Raw genomic sequence first — 23,869 nt, forward strand, 5'->3', positions numbered from 1 at the left:
ATTTTGTTTTTTTATTTTCTCTATCATATGTATTTACATGTGTCTGTCTGTAGATGTATTCACCTGAATATAAATGCCCACAGAAACCAGAAAATGGTCTCCATGACTTGTTTTGGAGCTGTTGACGGTTGTGACCTGCTAAAAATTGATGCTGTGAACAGAACTTATGACCTCTGCAAGAACAGTATGTACACTTAACTTCAGAGCTCTTTCTCCAAACCTATCTCATATATTACAATAAATGTTAAATGGTAATGAGGTATAGTTTCTCATTATTAATGCTCCTTTTCCTACCACAATCAAAGGCAGGAACGGCAATTGGGGATGGATAAGGAGTACATTTCAAGCTGTCCATGAGTGAACCTGTCATCAAAGGTTGATAAAGTAGTCACATCAGGGGATTAGAAATCATACTTAACATTCGCCATTATAATCCAAACTTAATACAGTGATATAAACTGATTGCTCCACAAGTTAACACATTTAATTAAGCAGGAGCTGTTTTATTTTGACATCTGTGTCCCTTAAAGGTATTGGAATGGCACAGCAAGATGGTCCTTGAACAAGTGCTTTGTGTTACTACAGAGATTTTTAAAAGAATGTGGTTGAGGTTTAATTAAAAAAGTAACATACTATAAAACTTTTCCTTAGAAGGTGCAAAGTTCATTTATATTCAGTTAATTTAACTCCAGCATTGGGTAGGCATAACAGTCCTTCATATATTTCTACAACTCTCCAAAAATGTTTCTTCCTCAATTCTACTTCCATAGAACACATAGAACTTAATAATATTTCTGATGATGGAATCAATTTGCCTAGTGTGTGTAAGAGTGATGAGCACGTCATGGTAATAGGATATGTGTCATTTGGTCTTTGGTTCCCTTACTGCACATAAGAATATGAAGTCTGTGCTATGTCATGCATTTCTCTTTTTTTTTTTTGAGAAAGTTTAATAATATCCACATATAGGCTGAGCATTGTTTGGCTACTTGGTAAATATTTCACCAATACTCTGAGTATAGATTTGTCTTATTCAGATTGCACATGTGTTCTAATTCCTTAGACTGCATTTTACCTATGTTATACATTCTGAGAAACAACTTTTCAAAATGTATGCATAATTTCCTGTCTGTCGTGGCTTGAATCTGTAGGCATGTGTGTTTGAATTTCAATTGCCTCAACAGGCAGCCCACAATTGACAGTTATAAAAACTTTACCCAAACTTTTATCTCTCTAAGTTGTTTTGGTCATTTACTTTCTTGAAGAAATGAGAAGTGGAGTAAGATGTCCTCCGATAAGCAAGTTCTACACATTCCCATCACCCTTTTTAGCTTTTGGTTTATTTACATTTTTATCTTCCTTAAAGATTTCCTTTGTGTGTGTGTGTGTGTGTGTGTGTGTGTGTGTGTGTGTGTGTGTGTGTGTGTGTGTGTATGGTATGGGTGTGCCTGCAGCCTGCACACACGTGCATGTATGCCATATGTGTGTATTACCCATGAAAGGCAAAAGAGGAAGTCTGACTCCTTAGAACTTACAGATGATGGTGGTTCATCTGACATGGCTGTTGACATTTTTAAAAAAATAATAATAAATTATCAAATATAATTCAGAACTTTAATCACTAGGCAACATTTTACAACATATTTAGAAGTTTCAATTAAAGAATAATAGTTGAAAATGGCAAGTATTTGACAATATCAAATTGTCATAATCCCAGCTTGTCAGCATCATAACAATCTTAAAAAATAAAAAAGAGAAAAGAAAATAAGTAGTTTCATATTTGCAGCATTTGTATGATGTGTGTAGCCCTGGAGGAGGTTTGAAATTGTTCCAAATCAGTTACTGTTTGTCCTGCCTGTTAGTTCTTGAGGAAACCTATTGTCTGTGCTTTTTCTTAATTGTTTTAGTTTAGATTATTTCCACACTGAACATCTGTTTTCCTTGGGCATTTTAAAAATTAATCAATAGTGGTTTAACATCTCACTGATTAGGGGTCAGTACATTTAGAGTTCAACAAGAAACCTTAAGCTAAAAAATATAATGCCTCTAAAGCACTTAGAAAAGATGAACTACATCCCCAACACTATGCAAGCCATTTTTATGTGTAGTGTTGTACATAGGCATAACAACTTCCCAAGAAGCAGATACTCATTCCTGACTGGCTTATACTTACTTTCATGAGAAGGAGATCAACATTTAAACAGAGCTGAAAACTGATTGCCTGAATGAAGAAGATACAAAACAAATGAGCACTCGAACTATAAACAAAATTTGGAAGAACCTTCAAGAGAGAATTTATGAAGCCTCTTTCCATTTGTTTGTAGCAAACTATGATAAGTGTACAGAGACTTGGGTAACACATGGCAAGGCATGTAGACATTCCAGAATTTTAAAGTATTTAAATAAGCAGCATCTGCAGCAGAAAGGACAAACAACGTACAACAACTTAGCATCAGTTCTTGGACTCAGCGGTCTCTTAGCTTCAGCTCTTAACTCTATATAGCCCAAAGTTACCTGAGAGAGTCTCAAAGGTGGGCATGCCACAGTCAAATTGGGCTGTTTTGTGAGTGTTAATGGATGTTTCCCCAACCCACAACAGGTGAGGTCCTCTCTGAGCAGGTGGGCCTTGGCTATTTATGAAAGGCAGTTTAATGTGTACCAGAAACAGGCAATAAACAGGGTCACTCCATGCTCTATGTTTTAGTTCTTGCTTCCAATCCCCTGCTCTGAGTTCTTGTCCTTATTTCCATGTGCTGGACTATCTCCTAGAATTATACACTATACTGAACCCTTTTCTCATTAATGGCAATGAGAAATGTAAGGTGATTAAACCATTTTTCTCCCAATGCAATTCTTGGTCATGATGCTTTGTGCAGAAATAGAAAGTCTGACTAATGAAAATCGCTCTTCAGAGGTTCTGATAGTCTGGTATTTCAATTCCAAAAGCTTCAAATTCACTTCAGGACATTGTTTGGAAAGGTTAATACGACATGACTTTACTGGAGGAAACATCACTGAATGTGAAATGTGAGATTAAAAGACTTGTAACACTTCCAGTTTGCAATCTCTGCTTTAAGCTTCCATTTCAAGACATGAGCTCCCAGTTTCTGCCTCAACGCTATTTTGCCAGCCTTCCATGGAACTCTTTTCTGTCTGGAATTGCAAGCCCAAATAGGCTCTTCTCTGAGTTGTTTTTGCCATGGTGTCTTACCCCCGCAGAAGAAAAGTTGCTAATACACATGCTAATTAGATGACAATTTTTTAAAGGAAGAGAAAATGAAGAAATCCTATACTTAACACATTTCATTAGTTTGAAATTTAGGAAAAATTATGTTCCATGATATCATTGAGCAGAATGAACTGATTTTATGATTCATCAGTAAGGAGTAACCTCATTGTAGTAGTTTGCTGAGAACTGCTGTTATAGGCTCCTATATTAGAATGATTGGGGGGGTTGGGGATTTAGCTCAGTGGTAGAGCGCTTGACTAGCAAGCACAAGGCCCTGGGTTCAGTCCCCAGCTCCAAAAAAAAAAAAAAAAAAAAGAAAAGAAAAGAAAAGAAAGAATGATTGGTTCCCACTGTGTTGAGAAAGATTCAGAGGTATGATCTTGTTGGAGGAAACATGTCACTAGGGTTGAGTTTTGAAGTTTCAGAAGTACAAACCAGGCCTGATCTCCCAAACCCTGCCCACAACTTGTAGAATGGATAAGAAGTAAACCCTCTGAAGATACAATCCACAGACCACATAAAGCTCAAGAAGAAGGATGACTAAACTGTGGAGGCTTCAGTCCTTAGAAGGGAGAACAAAAATATTCATAGTAGGAGATATAGACACAAAGTTTGGTGTAGAGACTGAAGGAATGGCCATTCAGAGACTAACCTATCTCAGAATCGAGCCCATATACATACAGTCACCAAACCCAGTCACGATTGGGGATACCAACAGGTGCATGCTGACAGAAGTCTGATTTAGTTGTCTCCTAAGAGGCTCTACCAGAGCATGACAAATACAGAGGCAGACATTGAACTGAGAACAGCCTCCCTATTGGAGTAGTTAGAGAAAAGATTGAAGGAGCTGAAGGGGTTTGCAACCCCATAAGAACAATACCAACCAATCATAGCTACCAGGGACTAAACTACCACCCAAAGAGTACACATGGACAGACCCCATGGCTCCAGCTGCATATGTAGCAGAGGACAGCCTTGTTGGGCACCAATGGGAAGAGAAGCCCTTGGTCCTGCCATCAGGGTAGGGAGGCAGGAAGGGGTGGGTGGATGGGTGGGGGAACACCCTCATAGAAAGGGGATAACATTTGAAATGAAAATAAAAATATCCAATTAAAAATGAAACATTCAGCTACGGCTCCAGTGCCATGCGTTTGTGCCTACTCTCAGGTTCTGCACCATAGTTATTATAAACTGAATCTTTCAAACTGTAAGCAATCTTCTAAATAATTCTGTATTTTATAAATTTGCCTTGGTCATTGTGTAGCTTACAGCTTTTGCTACACCCCTTACACCCCTTCCCTTAAGTCCTAGGCACAGCCTAACTACCAGTTCCCACAAAAGTTCCCTCAGAAATACATGGATTAAAAAAACAACATGCACACACACACACACACACACACACACACACACACACAGACACACACACACACACACACACACACACACACACACACACACACACACATACACACACCAGTTAATCATATAGTACTTTGGTAACTCAATGATTGGGAACTCCTAAACCTCCCCTGCCACCCCAAGCATAATCTGATAGAATGGCCACTGGCCATTTTAACTGAAAACTCACATGGCTGGTTGACATTATCTCCTGCAGTTATTCTTCCTTCTTCTTTCCTGGTTCTCCTGCATCTGCCAGCTTGCCTGAGGGGACCCAGAAGTCCTGCCTATTCTGCCCAGCTGATTGGCCACTACCATCACTATTGATGGATCAAGAACCAATTGGTGAAAAGGACCTTAGCATTAGAACCACCTCCTATATCATGGTGTTTCTTCATAGTAATTAATAAAAGTACATAGTGTATCAGCTCTTTACATGAAGGGTATACAGCTGTTTCTTGAACTGAAGTATTTGTTTTATTTCATTTTCCTCCATTTTCAGATTTGTATAGGCAAACTCTTTCTCCACATCTGAGTTGGTATCTTAAGTCTTTCTTTTTCTGCCTGTTCACCATTCGCAGTCCCTAATGTCTGTGTATATGCTAGGATATAAATTTATGCAATGTGATAGAGGATGACAGAAATACTTGTGCTTATAGCAAACCTATGACTCAAAGTTTCCTAAGTAGCAAAATGAGGTGTATCACAAAAGATCCCAGTGAGTCAAAAATTCTTGATTACTTATGTGTCTTTTTTCATCAAATGTAGATCAACAGTTATCTGGAATAATATACAAAATTCATGATGTGGAGAACTTGCTTACTCATGTAGTGTTTCTTTCTCAGTGTGAAAGCATTGTCCTATCTAGTATTTACTTTTCTCATATCCACTTCAAAATGAATGATAATGAAGAGTAAAGGAAGTAAAGGCTTATCAGGGACCACATCCAGAGGCTACAATGACAATAAAACAGAGAAGTTATTGTACAACCAGACGGATGGGTTCACACTTAGGACACAGGGGGAAGAAATGTTAGTGCTAAATTTGTGTACTAGTGGGTTTTGTTAACTAAATGCACATTAGGCACATTAGAGTCCCTTGTTTAAGTGTAATATCAATTGAGGACTCCTCTCCATTGACCTTGTCTATGGGCAAAAGTGTGGTGTATTTTACTGATTGATGCTTGAGGCTGGAAAGTCCAGTCTACTCTGGGAGGTGTCCCACTTGGGCAGATAAGATATCTAAGATATCTAAGATATCTAGATATCTAAGTTGGATAATAAGCAGAGCATGTCATTGAGGGGCAAGCCAGTAAACAACATTCTTCTGTGGTCTATGTATCAGTTCCTGCCACAAGTTTCTTTCCTGGCCAAATGTCCCTAAACAATGAAAAATTATTTTGTGAAGTATAATCCAAATATACCCTTTTGTATCTGAAGTTGCTTTTTGTCAGACTGTTCCATTACAGCAGTAGAAAGGAAAGAATAATTTGTTTTATCCCTCTTTAGTCAGTCCTATCACAAAATGGACTGTGGTGGTTTGAATATGCTTGACCCATGGGAAGTGGCACTATTAGAAGGTATGATATTTCTTGAGGAGGTGTGGCCTTGTTGGAGGAAGAATATCATTATAGGGTAGACTTTGAATTGCTCCCCAGTGTAGAAGAAACCCTACTCTTGACTGCCTGCAGAAGACAGTCCTCTCCTGTCCTCCTTCAGATCAAGGTATAAAACAATCAGCTCCTCCCCCAGTAAGATGTCTGCTGACCTACTGACCTGCTTCTCACCATGATGATTGTAAACTGAATCCCTGAAGGTGTAAGGCAGCCCCAATTAAATGTTATCATTTATCAGAGTTGCTTGATCATGGTCTCTTCACAGCAATGGAAACCGAAACTGAGACATGGATCCACTCACATTCTGGGTGGGTCTGTACAATTTAACTCTTCTAATCTAGATAATTCCTAATAGCCATATAGCATAAGAAGACTTAGTGGAACCAGACCTCCTAAGGACTAAACTACCACCCCCAAAGTGCACGTGGACAGACCCATGACTCCAGCTTCACATGTAGCAGAGGATGGCCTTGTCTAGTCCTGCTCCAGTATAGGAGAATGTCAGAGTGGGCACGATGGAAGGGTGTGGGTGAGTGGATGGGGGAACAACCCATAGAAGCAGGGGAGGAGGAATGGGATAGGGGGTTTAAGGATGGGAAATCAAGAAAGGGGATAACATTTGAAATATTCAATTAAAAAAAAAGTCTCTCAGTGAGGGCCATAAACCATAACGCCCAGCGAGGTCAAGTTTTGAAGCTCATTTTGCTCATCTGCAAGAAGAGATTAATTCCACTTCTCTCCCATGGCAGCATAAAGATTTAATGACATAATGTGATTATTCAGCATAGCGAGAGCCACATAAGGACTTAGGATTTGACATAATCATAAATAATAAATACTGTTCTTAGTAACTCATCATTACTTTCATTCTTTAATTGTAATGCTGAAATTTCAAGGAGAATCCAGTCCCATGTGCTATGTATTTCTTTATTTTGTGTGCTTAGGGAATGAAAGCACATGATGCTACTTTTCTATAGTTTTTCAAAAGTTTGGGACAGACTAGAGATTCTCAGATTACAGCTGGATATATATGGATAGCAATAATATCTACTTTCCAGTGAGGGTGCTTAAATCGATGTGTTTTTCTTTGAGATAAAATAATAGGAATATTTAAGCAGAAAAGTAATATTTTCGAAGCTAAGCCTCATGATTCAGTTAAGCTTGCAAACTACTTTTATTTAATAGTCACAACTTCTGTCTAAAACATTAACCAATTTATAAAATGACAAAATATTTAATTGAGGTACTCAGAATTAGCATGATCTCTGTATTATTCAATGTATCAACATAGTATAATTTTTTAATTAACTCAGTCTTATTTGTTCTGTTAGGAGCAAAGAGTTTTAGCATTCATTTCAGAACTGATTCTTCGAAAAGCAGAGCATTTAAAAAACAATGCTACAGTGCATTTGAGGATAGTAAACTACTGTCTCTCTGGTAGAATTTGAAAATATCAAGTGTAGGATAAGTCAGCCTTGCAACCAGACAGAAGAACTGGTAAGGATGAGTGAGCTCAGATCCCAGGAATCTCAGAGATTTGAGATTAACTGGAGTCAAGATGTTCCCTACATGCTCTAGAACATGTAACCATGAGAACCCACTGAGAGAAACATGGACAGTCAGTCACATAAGGAAACACCTGGAATCCTTCCAAATGCAAATAGAGAATCACTAACATCTCAAATTAGGCAATAGGAAACATCTACCCCTAAGTTCCATCACATTCCTCAATGATTATATAGTCCCTATCTACATGGCATAAAGTGTACAAGTTATTTCACTGAGGATCATCTGAGAGTGGCTGTTTTTACTCAACTATAGCACTTTGGGAAGAGTTCTTACTCCAGAAGCATTCATCGCTGAACAATGGACAGCCTGCCTGGCCAGGCATACTCTACCATGGCCACTGCCTCCTCTGTCACTGGTTCTGTCTCTACTGTGGTAGTTGATGAGCAACACAGGACCTTGGCTACCTGCTCCATTCAGGTAAGGTGGCTCAAACCTCTTAGTTTCTTTTCAGAGAGCTGGAAAACTCCAGCATTCCAGATAGGACCAGAGCCCTTTGGAACCTATTCACTTGGCTCTGCTTTACCCTCTGGATGGCCAGCAGACCACAATTTAATAGTATTAAAATGAGAAAATCCCCACTATATTAAAATACACTCATTTCTAAAGATAATTGAAATGGATTAAATTACAATATAATCGATTTTTGCTCTCAGTAAATTTGTACATAGTTTCAAATAGGAAAATCTCAATAATGTATCTAATGCAAAAATAAACATAGCATCACTTAGTATTATTTGCATGCAGAATCTATGTCTGTGCCTCAATAAGACATTGCAGATAAACGTATTTCATATGAATATCTCAGTATAAATATTAGTATTTTCTGAAAGTTGTTTAGAAAGCTATAAGAAAGCTTTGTTTTCAGGCAAAATATTATGTTATTTTTATCTCACAATTTATATTGGAGATATAAAAATCTGAAATAAAGAATCCCAAAGTAATCATGCGCAAAGGTATTTCTTGAAAAATGTGACTTCAATATAAAGATGATATAATATTGACAATTCTATGACATTTTCAAACTGTATTTCAGAATTGCTAAAAGTTCTCATTTCCCATAAAATTGTGTGTAACAGTACTTTAAGAATTCATTACCTATCCTGAATTGTAAAAGAAAAATAATTTACAAGGTTATGATATGTAATGAAATTTGAAATTTATCTTTTTTATTTGTGAGAAGAGAAGAACTTGTCCTTCAAGTGTTTGTTTTGAAGAAAAATACGAATAACTTCACTATTTGAAGATGCACATTCACTCACTTAAGTTTAAATATAGATGGATAAAATAACTGTAGGATTAAAATATAATTTGATAAAAATGGAAAAACCACACTCAATCGTTTAAAAGATGCTTCTCTTAAGGAGCTGAAGGGGCTTGCAACCCCATAAGAACAACAATATCAACCAACTAGACCTCCCAGGGACTAAACCACCACCCAAAGACTACACATGGACAGATCCATGGCTCCAGGTGAATATATAGCAAATGATGGCCTTGTTGGGCACCAATGGGAGGAGAAGCCCTTGGTCCTGCTAAGGCTGGAACCTCCCGTACAGGGGAAAGTCAGGAGGCAGGAAAGTTGTGTGGTTGGGAAGAGCAAACACCCTTATAAAAGAAGGGGAGGGTGATGGTGTACGGAGCTTATGAACAGAAAACCAGGAAATAGAATAACATTTAAAATATAAATTTAAAAATCCAATAAAAAACAAGAGCAAGGGGAAAAAAAGGCATTGCCAAGGATTCTGTTTATTAATTTTAGGTTTTTATGGATGGTAATGTATTGAAAATTTTGCTGATCTTATCTTCTTCCACACTGCATAAATGGGTAGAAGTTATTGTAAGCTCTCTCAAACATAAAGTACAGTAAAAGAATGAGTTACACTAAAAAATGTAAGTAATGCAAGAGTTAAATGAATAGAAACAACATTAATCAGTTTTAGAAAGCTGAGAGAATATTCTTTGAAATCATTTCAGTAATAGCTATAGATACCTTGAAAAAAACATGTTGAATTGTTTATTCTGGGATTATAGGACTTATTCAGGAGTTAAGTAGTATGCAGAAACTCAATACAAATTGTCAAAAGTAATCTTTATTTTTTATAACCAAAGAATTGGCTATTTGGGCTTGAATAAAATTTTAATTTAATTTTTCTACATTAGAATGATATAATTTTAAAATATACATTAAAAAAGAAACAAAACAACTAACTTTGCATCCAAAATTAGTACTTGAAAAAAATGTGTGTCTCTGTATCCCCAATTAGGCTACATTTTCAAGATGACAATTTTGAGAGAAAAAAATAAACAACAGGTTATAACTTTAAACAACAGAAACATCTGGGACTTGAGGGGTGAATCTTTTAGGTATCAGCAGTGGGAAAGTGTCTCCTTCAGAACACTGGCATATCAGAGAAAGGATGAGGTCATTGAACAAGACTGGATAATGGGAATCACCAACCAATAATTGACTTTAATATAGATTTTTCATCTAGCTCCAATAGTAGAGTGGGAAAAATATCAAGGAGTTTGACTGTATTTGGTATTGTAATGTACTTCTATATCGTGCCATTTGATAATGTATACTAGTTGAGTAGATGTATTTGGTATATGTCTTTAAGAATTTGTGAGCACTGTAGTAATGTATACAGTAGAAAACACTCAACATAAATGTCAGACATTGGAAGAAGGACCCTTTATTAGTGTCAGACTTCTAAGCATTTCTAATATAAAACTACTTTTTGTTTTATTCTTTATATGCCCTAGAATTCAAAAGCAGGAATTTCTCCAGTTTGCCCAAGTGGTCAAGAAGCAGGGTAGGTCTTAAGGAGACATGTTGCTGCACTTCTAAGATTTGAAAACAATTCCATATGTGGGTGGTTGTTAGTGTTGAAAAGGAAAAAGAAAAGATAATGTATGGGATAGTTAGAACAGAGAAGGAAACACTCTAGGCTCATCTCAAACCATGTATTTGCATAGCTTGGGATTGGCTCTCATCTCATCTCTATATTTAAGGAAATAAAAGTGACATTTATATCTGGTACCCAATGTGATTGTAGAAGTAGAAGGACCACCAACATTGCAGAAATCAGAGGACATCTGACAGAAACATTGGAAAGGACTGGAGACATCTGACAGGAAGCTGCAGAGGAGAAACTCACCTAGAATTGTCTCTAGAGAAAGCCTCCATTTTGTGAGTTTGGATGCGTGCCCAGAGAGTCTCTGAGACTCTGGAGTCACAGGAGCTTCTGAGACATTGATTCACAATAAGCCACCCCAAATGACCATTTTAATTATATAGACAGGCTCTTATTGCATTAAAAATGGTATAATTTATTTCAGTTCCTCGAGAGAAAGAGTAGGACTTGAGGGATAGAAACATTGCCTGAAAAACCCATCACAGTATTCATTGCAGCTGTGACTCCTGAAGTAAACCCCTCCCTGCTGTAAATTGCAATCCTTATACATTTCCTCTCACATATATTGAAAATAGTTGCTGTACAACAGGAAAAATTGGCTATGATAACACAAAGGTTTGAGAGGCAAAAGACAGGAAGGAAGAGAGCAAGAATTGTTTTACTGTAACCCTATAGAACCTAATGAAGTTGAGAATACAGACAGACTGAATATTGAACCTGCAGTGCCATTTCTCAATGGAATTGAAGACAGGTGACCACACCCTCTAGCTTTCCCAGTTGTACTCAAGAACAAATGCCAGTAAACGGGAAGAATTCACAGAATGACCAACTCGTCAGGAATCCTCTTAAAAATACAAGATCAGAAACACTTTAATTAATAAATTTTAACTTATGAAATGCACTCACCCTATGTGAGACAGATGTTAAATACCTGGGCTAGCCAAAAACAGAGTTATCCTCCAAGATTGGAAAGAGTTAGCGGCACCTACAATGGGAGTTGGTTCTCAATTAAAATGGTTGACATGCTGGCAAGAAGAAGCTATAGTTATGGAAGATCATAATAGGTCTAAAGGTATGTTAATATTGTGAAAAATCAATTATCAGGTGAAAGTCAATATGCTGGTTTATGAAAGAAGATTCTATTACTAAACAATGTACTTTAGCATGTTTAAGAGCCTCAGCTAATGGAATAAGGTGGTGAACAAGGATAAATGTCTTTGTCATTCACAAAAATTGTGCAAAGACCCAGAGAGACTTTTAGACTTTTTTTTTACATAGACTAACATTCATTATAAACAGAGTAATGTCAAATCCAGATGTGGAGCAGGTATTTTTTGAAGATTTCACTTTCATTAATGTATATGCCGAGACTAAAAGAGTTCTTAGACTTTAAAGGCTTGATCAGCACCAGTGGATGAACGGATAACAAAATGTTCCATTATATATCTGGGGGAGACTAGGTCATGTAGAAAGGGATTGTCAACAAGGCATTCTTAGAAACTTTTCTGGAAGACCTCAACCTTCTCAGATTCGTCTCAGTTGTGGTAGGGATTGGCACTGGACTTATGAATCCAGATCAGCAAAGGCTATGCAAGCTAATTCTTTACCAATGGGAAACCCCCTAGAAGATAATCTCCTAAACAAGGCAAACTCTTGGGGGTTTTGCTTGTACCCTGGCAACAAACAACACTGGCCGTGTATCTCCTGTCAGCAATCAACACAGCAACACTGAAGACTAAGTATTGGAGATCTAATGAACGCTACAGTAGAAAATGCTCTGCTAGACTTAGCCATAGGTAGAAATCTCACACTATCAACAAAAAATTCAGTGTTACAAAATACCCACTGGAGATCCTGGACGTCTTTACCTAAAGACAGTAGGAAAGGTTGTGGGAAGAAGTACCAATCAAGAATTTATTGTGCATCCAACAATTAGAGATGAAGACTTCAAGGAATAGATTGCAATTATGGTTTCCAGAAAGAAAATATGCAGTTTAGCATGGGAGACAGGATTCCTCCTCTTCAACTGCTTCCACAGGCCTAGCCAAAGCTGCTCCAATTGCAAGAACAAGATGTGGAATTAAAATAAACATTAAATGTTATTGAAATTGAAGATTTGTGTGAACATAGGGGCTGAATCTTGGAATCTCGGAATCATATAGGCTTCTTCAGAAGATATCTATGCGGTGTGTTGGGATTAAAAAAAATATTATCCCAAGTAAAACAACATGTAAGACAAATGGAACCAGAAGATCAGACAGGAAAATTAAAGCCTTATTGATAGATACAGCCATAAAGCTATAGGAAAGAAGTCTACTACAACAACGGAGAATTCAGACTTAGATCTTTCTGTCTCAGAAAACGGATACCTACACTAACTGACACTGAACATTAACATATTATATAATGTGGGTAAGATTGTTTCTGTACTTAAATAGTAAGAAGCTTGACCTGATGGGATGGAGAGTGACATAGAATCTGAGTGTCTAACTGTCTACTTTTAAAGGTAAAAATTACTAGCTCTTGAGGTGTATGGATTCAAAAAGATCTACTTGTAGCTTGGTAAACAGAGAAGGGCAATAAAAAACTCCTAGAAATAGAGTGAAAAAGTGATTTATTCATTTTGCATTTTAAAATAGAATTGAGGCAGGAATAGCAGCTGCTGAAAGACACTGGATTATGGATAAACTCCTAAATTAAATCAACTTGTAGGCTTTAAAGATGGTCAAATATTAAAATGGAAGTCAGAGAATGTGTTACCTTAGGGAAGAGATTTTGTTTATATTTTCACTTTATGAAAGTCTATGGGTTCTCTCAAAATTGATTAAAAATATGATCTGAATAAGAGAACTGTCTATATGAAATATATCATTGTGTTTTATGAGAAAAGGAGGTTCTGTTTGGTAGAGGTGCAATATGGTGAGGCGGAGGGAATGTCTTTGCAGGTCCATGCTAAGGCATTCCTTACCCCTGAGTTATCAGCCATAAGGCTGGATTTTGTATAGAATAGGGCATGGAGAGAGGAGTTGAGGAAGTAGTAGAGACAGAGAAGGGACAGGGAGGGAGGGAAGGGGGGAAGAGAGAGATAGAGAGAGAGAGAGAGAGAGAGAGGAAGAAGAAGAAGAAGAAGAAGAAGAAGAAGAAGAAGAAGAAGAAGAAGAAGAAGAAGAAGAAGAAGAAGAAGAAGAACAAGAGTAGAAGCTAGATATAAACTCATAGAGAGATGGAGGTAAGGAATGGGGATAGAAGGGACAGAGAGGGAAGAAGGGAAGAGGGGAAAAGAGAGATAAGAGAGCAAACATTCCCCTTTATACTGAATCAGGCATACCTGGCTGTTGCCAGGTAACTATGGGGCAGAACCTAGAAGATATGCTAACAAATAGAACTCAAGGGAGGAAGGGATATAGAAAGACAGTCATGCAGATTGTACAGAAAGCTGACATCCCCATACCTCCCACATGAGGGCAGCTCAATAAACTGGCTGAGAAAAGACAGATTATTTATTAGACTGGCAGACTAGCAAACCTTGTTGCTGAAATAGATATTTGCTGAAGGACAGATGATCTGAACTGCAGTTACTGAATTTGTGGATCTTCATAAAGACATTTGCAAATTAAGTTTATGGGATTGATAATTGTTTCTCTTGTAAAGTTAAACTGTATACAATTTTAAGCTTAAGTAGAAAGGGATACAGAGATAACTTATTGCAGTAACTTGGCTGCTCTGACAAGGGATCACAGCCAAATACCTTCTAGATCTAAAAGATCCATCCAGATTGCAGACATGCCCTGGATTACAATGTGACCTTGCTGGAATAGAGATATGGCTATGATACCTTTAATCGCTAACAATGGAGGTAAGTTTAACTTATAGAAGGAAGCATCCATGTTTGAAAGTGGAATCGATTTGAGGTGCAGACAAAGTGGTGAATCAGACAAAGATTTGATACAATGAGAAATAGGATATGCCCACCTTAGACAAGAACAACACAAAAAGGAAAGGCTACTTAAGAGCAGTGAAAGAAAAAGGGATATGGAGAATATATGTATAGTATTTTTGTCAGGACCGGTTTACAGAGACAGGTTGCAAGTGAAGACAGAATGAGCCAGGGAATGAGAAGGAGCCAGAAGATTAGAACGTATTTTCAAAGTTAGTATGAGGCCAAGCAGAGCAATTGAATCAAAAGATGGATGAAGCTGCACAGAATCAGTCAGCTTGGAAGGTAAAATTTTATAGAAGCAAGAAGATTGCAAGCTTAGGCATAGAAACAGAACAAAGAAAGAAATGCAAAGAACTCACTCCAAGTCATATATTTACACAGCTTGGCTATGCCTCTCATCTCATCTCTGTATCTGAGGAAATAAAGCCACATTTGCGTTTTATCCTGATAATACAAATTAATCTGAACTCAATAAACTTGGAGAGAAGAAAACAATAAAGAAAATAAAGCATTTTTCAGCTTTATTAATGTTTAAAATATAACTGATATAAATCTTTTGAGGCTATTAAATGAAAACAAAACAACCAACATCAAATATAAAGAAATATTATCAGTAATGATCCCATGAACAAACAAATGAACAAAAAAATAATTGTGTTTTATAAAAGAAGAGAGGGAATATGTTTTGTACAGCTGGGTATGGTGAGGTCAGAGGGGTGCCACCACAGGCCATTGCTGAGACAGCCTTTCCTCCTGAAGTACCAGCCGTATTACAGGTATAGTATAGAATAGAATGTATTTGAGGCATGTTAAGGTGAGTTGAGAATTGAATAGAAACAGAGAAAGACAGAGAAGGGGGAGGGGAGAGAGAGGGGGAGAGGGAAAAGAAGGGGGAGAGAGAGAGAGAGAGAGAGAGAGAGAGAGAGAGGCCAGTAAGCAACTTGTGGAGAGAAAGAGGGGAGGGGGAAGGAAAGAAAGGAGAAAGAAGTCAGAGAGTCAGAGAGTTAAGGACAGAGAGTGAAGAGGGGCCAAACAGCCCCTTTTACAGCAAGCCAGGTATCTGTTGGGCAGAGCCTAGAAGGAATGCTAACAATAATCAAATATTAATACAAGCCCTGTCACTAATGTAAATACAATTCACCGTTATTCCCAAAATAATAATAATAATTACCAACCTCAAAGCATCTATAATCACCCAGAGGACAAATCACTGTGTGTGCTTTTGATAGACTGTCTTGATTAGGTTGTAAAGTTCAATCCTAGCTGTGAGAAAACCAACAAGAACAAATGGAGCTAAGTAAGGACCACCCTTGTTCTCTGTTTCCTGACTTTGGAAGCAGAGGAAATAGTTTATGCTCACTCCTTTGAACCATGAGTGAAGCAAATGCTTTCTCCCTTCAACTGTTTCTCATGTGGTATTTATCATATCAACAGAACAAATGACTAATACTAAAACTAACTCGTATAGGGTAAGATTGGTAGTCAAGACCAATCTCTAACAACTTGAATGAGAGAAACATTCAATGACCAGTGTGCATTTGTGATCTCTGTCAGTATTTGAGAAAGTAATATTTCAATCGTTCCAGTAAACAGAAGCAAAGCAATCACTTTCAAACTGAATTAATTCCTTCATGCTATTAATATGCTAATACCTCATGTATAAAACTGGGACAGGCTTGGTAACACATGCCTTTATTTCCAGCACTCAGGAGGCATGGCAGGAGGATATCTGCGAATTCAAGGCAAACCTGGTGTACACAGTGAGTTGAAGAACAACAAGAACTGCATGGAGAAATCCATGTCTCAAAACAAAATAAAACAGAAGGAAGCAAAAATGACCCTCTAAGAATGAAAAACAAATTAAAAGATCTAGACAAGAAATCTTCATCAGAATTTTAACAAATTAATAAAAACCAATGAGCAAAAATAATCACATATCATGACCAAGTTTAATTAATTCTAAGTATGCATAATTACTTTAATACTTGCAAGTCAATCACTATCATTTATCTTACCACCAGATAAGTGATCAAACACATATGATGATGGAAACTGATAGATGAGAGATTTTACAAATTATGATAATTACTTATGACTTAAAAATCTCAGCAAAGATAAAAGTCTTCTCAACTTTTCAAGAATAAAAACATTTTATAAAATTAATTTGCAGCTAACATTTTATTTAAAGCAGGATACTGCCTCCACTTTATATAATAGTTGAAATTGATTTTGGTACAATAAAATAAAAGAGAAAATAAGTCACACATGAATTTAGAATGAACCTGCCTGTATTTGAAGATTAACCAGTTATTTATGTACATGCAGAGGAGACGAAACAACTTCTTGAATGTGAGATGAAATAGAAAGCTTTAAGAATAACAATTTTAATATAAAAGCACATATTATTTCAGATAGTCATAATTTATGCATTGAACTTGAAGCTTTAAAAACGATATTAATACGATAAAATTACTCAATGATAAATCTGGCATGACATGGAGTGTTATTAGTCAGCTGCCTGATGTGTCTGTTGCTGAGCCCTTCACCACCATAATGATCTACACTTTTCCTTCCTTAACAATTTTATCTAGTTACTTTTGCAGAGCAACAAGAAATCTTCACCAGGAGAATTTTATTAGTTCAGAAGTTTGTTCTCTTCATTTTTAAATTGGTTATTTTATTTATTTACATTTCAAAGGTTATCCCCATTCCCTGTTTCACCTCCACAAACCCCCTATTCTTTCCCCTACCCCTGCCTCTATGAGGATGCTTCTTCACCTGCTCACCGACTCCTGCCTCAGGCCCCTAATATTTCCCCACCCTGGGTCACCAAGCCTCCACAGGATCAAGGGTCTCCCCTCTCACATTGATACAAGATAAGGCCATCCTCTACTACATATGGAGCTGGAGCCATGGTCCCTCCATGTGTACTCTCTGGTTGCTCTGGAAGTTTTAAATGTTATTTATTTATTCTAAGACCTAAGGATAAACATTTTGAATTTGTTACCGAATAGTATTTAATTCAGTTTTTCTGTGTAATTAATTTCAAAAAGTTGACATTCATGTAAAAAGTTCTGAGTTTGTTCAATGCTTATGTTAATGGTATCAGATGATTTTTAAAATAAAATAGGGCTGGAGAGATGGCTCAGCGGTTAAGAGCACCCGACTGCTCTTCCAGAGGTCATGAGTTCAATTCCCAGCAACCACATGGTGGCTCACAACCATCTGTAAAGAGATCTGATGCCCTCTTCTGGTGTATCTGAAGACAGCTACAGTGTACTTATATATAATAAATAAATAAATAAATCTTTAAAAAAAAATAAAATAAAATAATTTATTCCAATGGCTATTATGAAGTCTTGAGAAAAATATTTTTTTATTATTAGTAGGTGATTTATCAATAAAAAATGTTAAGAAAATATAAAGGATGTTGTATCCTGGAATGCTATCAATAAAGCTATTTTCTTTTTTACTATATTTTAAATATAACATCCCATTACAGATGGTAGTGAGCCACTACTTGGTTGCTGGGAATTGAGCTCAGGACCTCTAGAAGAGCAGTCAGTGCTCTCAACTGCTAAGTCATCTCCCCAGCCCCTCTTTTTTTCTTTAAAACTATTTTTTTCTTATTAGTCAAGAAACATAAAGCAATATATTTGCAATTTCACTATTGCATATTAAAATTCATATTTCTAGAGGCTATACTATAGTAGAGGCAAATCTGGGTAGAGTTGAGGTAAGAAAGTGTAGTATTGAACAAGCAATATAATTATATTTCCTCCAATCATTGAAAAACTTGCTAGGTGCTGGGCAGAGAAAAATATGAGAAAATAATCTAGATGAGTGAGTACAATGAGTCAAAATTAATATAGTATTTAGGGACTCATAGAAATAATTCATTAAAGAAAAGATCGAAAATACTCTGAATTTTGTGCATCAGTAATAATCTTGGAGCACTAGAAAGTGTTAACAGGATGAAATGTAACGTGGTCAGAGAAACAGAACAGGTCACACATGTGACAAAGAATTCTGCTGGACACAGAATACAGCTGTAGTGATCATTGCATTTACATAAATGTGCTTTTGATTACTTCAGGCCTTTAGGAAAATCCCAAGATTGTACTTGAAGTAAATGCTGCAACAAAATACTGGGTGTATTTTAGGAGGAGAAGGTAAAACATGAAGTCATGTTTTAGAAAATTTAGAAAATATTGAACGTCTTGAACTGAAATATTCAGCTTCTCAAACTGTTCAGTATCCCAAGAAGTGTTATACAAAGTAGGTGTCCTTATATTTCTGACAACATGAAAGGTTCTGAAAGCACGGTTGTTAACAGTCCTTCTAGGCTCCGCCCCACAGTCACCAGGCAACAGCAGGAAGGCCTGGCCTACTGTAAAAGGGGCTATTTGCTCCCTCCTTGCTCTCCTACTCTCTCTGCCCCTTCTCTCCCTGCCCGTTTCTCCTTCTTGCCCCTTCCTCTTTCTCTGTTTCTTCACAGGTTCCTGACCAGGGCCTCTCCTTCTCTCTCCTCTCTGTCCCTCCTTACCTCCCTTCTTCTCTCTCTCCCTCCCTCCCACTCTCTCTCTCCCCTCTTTCTAACTCCCCTTCCCATGCCTTCAATAAACTCTATTCAACACTATACCCATGGCATGGGCCCACAGATGAACCCCCTCCCATTGCACCCTACCTGGTTCTATCAAACATATTCTTTGTTCTGTCTTTCTCTCTTTCTTTCTCTCTTTCTTTCTCTCTCTCTCTCTCTCTTTCTTTCTTTCTTTCTTTCTCCCTTCCTCCCTTCCTTCCTTCCTTTCTTTCTTTTCAAAATAAAACTCAACATCAATGAAAACAAATAAACAAACAAAGATCCGAAGCTCCCCACCACCTCCACCACCAACACCATGGGACAAACATCCAGCACAATGAAGAGGCATGAATAATGAATACAGATATAAATAATGAACCCGGCTGCATAATGTAGTAGGGGTGACCCTAGTAATGTTTTTCTGTGTTGGGTTATTTGACTTCACCGCAGCTGTGGACACATTGCACATGCATGCTTTCATATTATGCAACCATTGAATACTGTCAGATGTGCTTTCAATGCATTCTCAGTGCTTTGACAGAAACAAGGTAGTTTGATTAAATAAAACTAAGAAGAAAAGAAAGAGAAAGAAAAGGTCTAAATGTTTCTGCCACCATACCTCAGCAGTGTACAATTAACTTTAGGGTAACTTTCAGTTGTGTTGTCAGAATTTTAGTTTGGTTTGGTTTTCTTTTTAAGTTATTGTTTGGATTGCCTTTTCAGATTTTATTTTATTTTTTAAAAATCAACGCATAGGTTCTTCATTATGATTAGGATAGAAATATTTAAATCGACCCCAAATATATTCTACCACTTTTGCAGTATGGAGTTAAGCATAATAGCACTGTCAACACTGAGAATTATGAATAAGAAAATCATCAGAGGTAGACCCCATTCAGTAACAAATATTTATCCAGGATATAAAAATGAACACCTCATTATCTCAGTATGCAAGTTACTTTGCTATTTTCTTTCTTTCTTTCTCCCCCTCTCTCTCTATATATATACATATAATGTTATTTTTATTTTTTCATTTTTAAGGTTTATTTAGTTGGTTTATGTGTGCTGAACTGTAGTTTCACATAGTTGTGAGTCTACTGTTATTGCTCTCTGGACTGGAACCCAAGTCCTCTGCACAAACGGTAGTGTTTTGAAATGTTAAGCTGTCTCCTTAGCTCCTTGAAATCAATTACTATCAGTAAATTTTAATATGGATGCTGATTTATGTACTCTTATGCCAGGCTTGTATAAAGATTTTTCAGGTATACAGATTCATGAATGGACAAGGTTTAATAGACCCTGAACTGAAGATTGATTTGGGGGTCCCTTCTAGGCATTTGGCAGGAATTTGATACTGGGATAGTATGATGAAGTAGGCTCAAAGTAAATACAGCTGAGGAATGTATTGTATTCTTTGTATCTTGGTCATCCCGATAAACCCCTAGACATAGTGATGATGGGACTTTGTTTATTCCTTGACTACTTGTTTATGCCTTAGGACTGAGCATATTCTTTGCATTTACCTAGTATGGTATAAAAGCAGACTGGAAAAAAATAAATCCACTTCTGCCTCAGCACTGGCTGGAGTCATGTTATGATGTTATCTAATTGTCTTTCTCTTTTCAATCCTCACTCCCTCCCTTAAGACCATGTTTGGCTGGCTGAGCTGGCTTGATCCCTGAAATAGAGTGAAAAAAGCATGATGGGTGTTCAGAGATTACTATGAGAAGTCATACTATATTGTACGAGACTACCAAAGATGTTTTTAATGATCCTTACAGAAATTTATATACTCAGTCTGTTGTAATATTTCCTTTGAATAAGCTGCAGCTGAACAAGTATAATAGTAAATGTGTTTTAAAAAAGATAATTCCATTAAATAAGACATTGTTTAACATATTGCTAATAAGGCCAGAGAGAAGCCTTAGTAGGAAAAGGTGACCATGCAGGTCAGGTGACCTTAGCCCATGTAAACCTAGGAAGAGGAGATCTGACTGACTCAAATCATAAAACACACACACACACACACACACACACACACACACACCCCACACCACACCACACACGCATACAAATAATAATAATAAGAATAATCTATTTTATATGTACTCTATCATATTTATATTTTACTTTAAGAAACAAATGATTAAGTCGAATTCTATATAATTTATGTGAAGTAAGTCGAGTTTTTTTTTTTTTTTTTTTTTTTTTTTTTACAAGAAAGCAGAGCTGGTCATAGGCATACTGGTCAAGAACTTGCCTATCAAGCACAGGGCCCTCGGCTCAATCCCCAGTATGTTACCAAATAAATAAATAAAATTGGAAGCAAAATAAATAAAGCAAAGCGAACAGAATCTCATCGGAATTTTATTGTTGTGTCTTAGTTGAGCCAATTCAGACTATGCAAGCTATAGATCTCCTTTAATAGAGAATAGTGCTGGTTTATAAACAATGCTTTCTAAAATGCTTGCATAAACTTCATAGATAATTTGAGAATGTTTTACAACAGATTTTTTTCACTGACAAGTTTAATAGCAAGTGCATACAAATGGTATCTTATAAAACAAAATCCATAAAGTGTGTATATGACCTCCTATGGCACAGACAAAGTACGTCATGCTGTAGGCAGGGTAAGGCATTAGCACTTCCCATAATGTACTATTGGAGGCTCTTTATATTTTGCATAACGACAGTGTTGACCATAAAGAGAGGTATATTCCTTTTATTATCGCTTTATGTTCTAAGTAGTATGTTTTATTAGGCTCCTGGGTAGCAAATTAATTTGAAAAATTCTCTTAGAGTGTGTATGTGCTTTGAAATATCTGAATGGTTTATTTTGCTCTCCTTAATGTTACCTATTTACATTTTTGCCATTTTGTGGAATTCAATTGCTTTTCAGTAATAAGGATGCACAACATTTTTTTAAATAAATGTAATGGAAATCCAAGTTAAAATTACAGGCAGCCATGAATTAGAGCTGAGGAAGTTAGCAGCCCTCCTACTGAGATGACTATTAGAGTTAATTTTTGCATTTGAAGATGTAATCATGCAATCTACTCTAAATTCATTATTTTCTGAATAATGGAATAATAAAATGTTACTCTGGAGACGCACTAATAATTTACCTATTTATCCTTATTTATCAAGGAGATATCGATTTTCAAAGTTATTTTCAGAAGGATAAAATTATCCATCCTAAAATTACATCTCTTAAATATTTTTTTTCTGCCTTCCCTCTGAATCAAAGCAATAGGAAGTAACCAGATCAAGTGAAATAAACAGAGTAGCCTTGAAACAGAAAACTGTTTGTAAACGGCTGCAAGTAGACTGATATTGTTTTTGGACTTTCGTGAGCCTGATTCTTTTCATTTAAAAAATGTTTAACAAACATTTTGAGTAATTACCATTTATGTCAGTAAGGGGAGACAGACAAAGAGAGATAGAGAAACAGAGAGAGACAGAGAGAGACAGAGACACAGATGGAAACAGAGACAGAGGGAGAGAACAGTCTTGTGAATATATTCTGTTATCTGAGAAACAAAGCTTCCATTGGCCTGTCTTTCATACCTGAGGCACTCCTTAGTTCTATGAACAAAGTTCCATGCTTTTCATGAAGCTCCACTTTAGTAATATGGTCTCTCTTTGTCTCTGAAATTCCTATGCTTAAAGGCTTCTTCCTTTTCTTGACACTATTAGCAGTAAGTGATAAATTTAGAAAGAGAGGATTTAGTTGTATTACAGGACTGGGCCGTGCCAATAAAATGGTCAATTGCAATCTGGACTTTTCTATCTTAGCAGCCACATTTGTGGCATTAAAGGGAGATTTGATCTAGCACATTTCCTATCATGGCATGCTTCCTTTAAACAGACTCAAAACTATGGATCAGCCAATTGTGGACTCCAAGCCTCAAAAAAATATAAACATAAATATAAAAAGAATAAAATACCCCTTACCCTTTCAATTTTTCTACGTATTTGCTATAGTCCTGGAAAGATGACTAAAGCATGTAGGTTGCTACTAGATTTTATAATAATAGTGGTTAGGAGATTGTAAGAGAAAATCAAGAACTGCTGATATACCTGATGAGAAATAAAGCAACAAAGGAACGTGATATTTCCTGAAGCTAAAGAGGATGGCCTGTACATATGTCACTAACAATGAGGCAAAGTCGTACACAGCAATTGAAGAGGTACACTGATGTCTACACAGCAGAAAAGCGGTGGGTTGAGTATACAACTCATTATCCACTGCATCCAAGTCTTTCTGTGCTGCTACTGTGTTCAAATATGGCCAACTGAGTTTCTCTCCTTTATACATTTCCTTCCTCAACTCGTTTGTTTGTTTGTTTGTTTGTTTGTTTACTCCACTTTGTTTTCTATGTACGTTATTTGTAGGTGCATTTCAGGAATGGGACATTTCATTGAATTCTTTCAATGAGGTATGCAAATCTCTACATAAGTTCTCAAATTGTAGCTGAAAGCTCTTTACCCACTGAGCTGTCTTCTACCCAGCAGGCATCTTTCTTAATTGGCTTGAAGAAACCCAAATCATCTCACTTTATCCATGGCATCTGAAAAATCTTTCCTAGTTTTAGTTGTTTCCTACACCTATATATTTATA

This window comes from Rattus norvegicus, chromosome 9 (genome assembly GCF_036323735.1).
Source record: "Rattus norvegicus strain BN/NHsdMcwi chromosome 9, GRCr8, whole genome shotgun sequence".
Classification (NCBI taxonomy): Eukaryota; Metazoa; Chordata; class Mammalia; order Rodentia; family Muridae; genus Rattus; species Rattus norvegicus.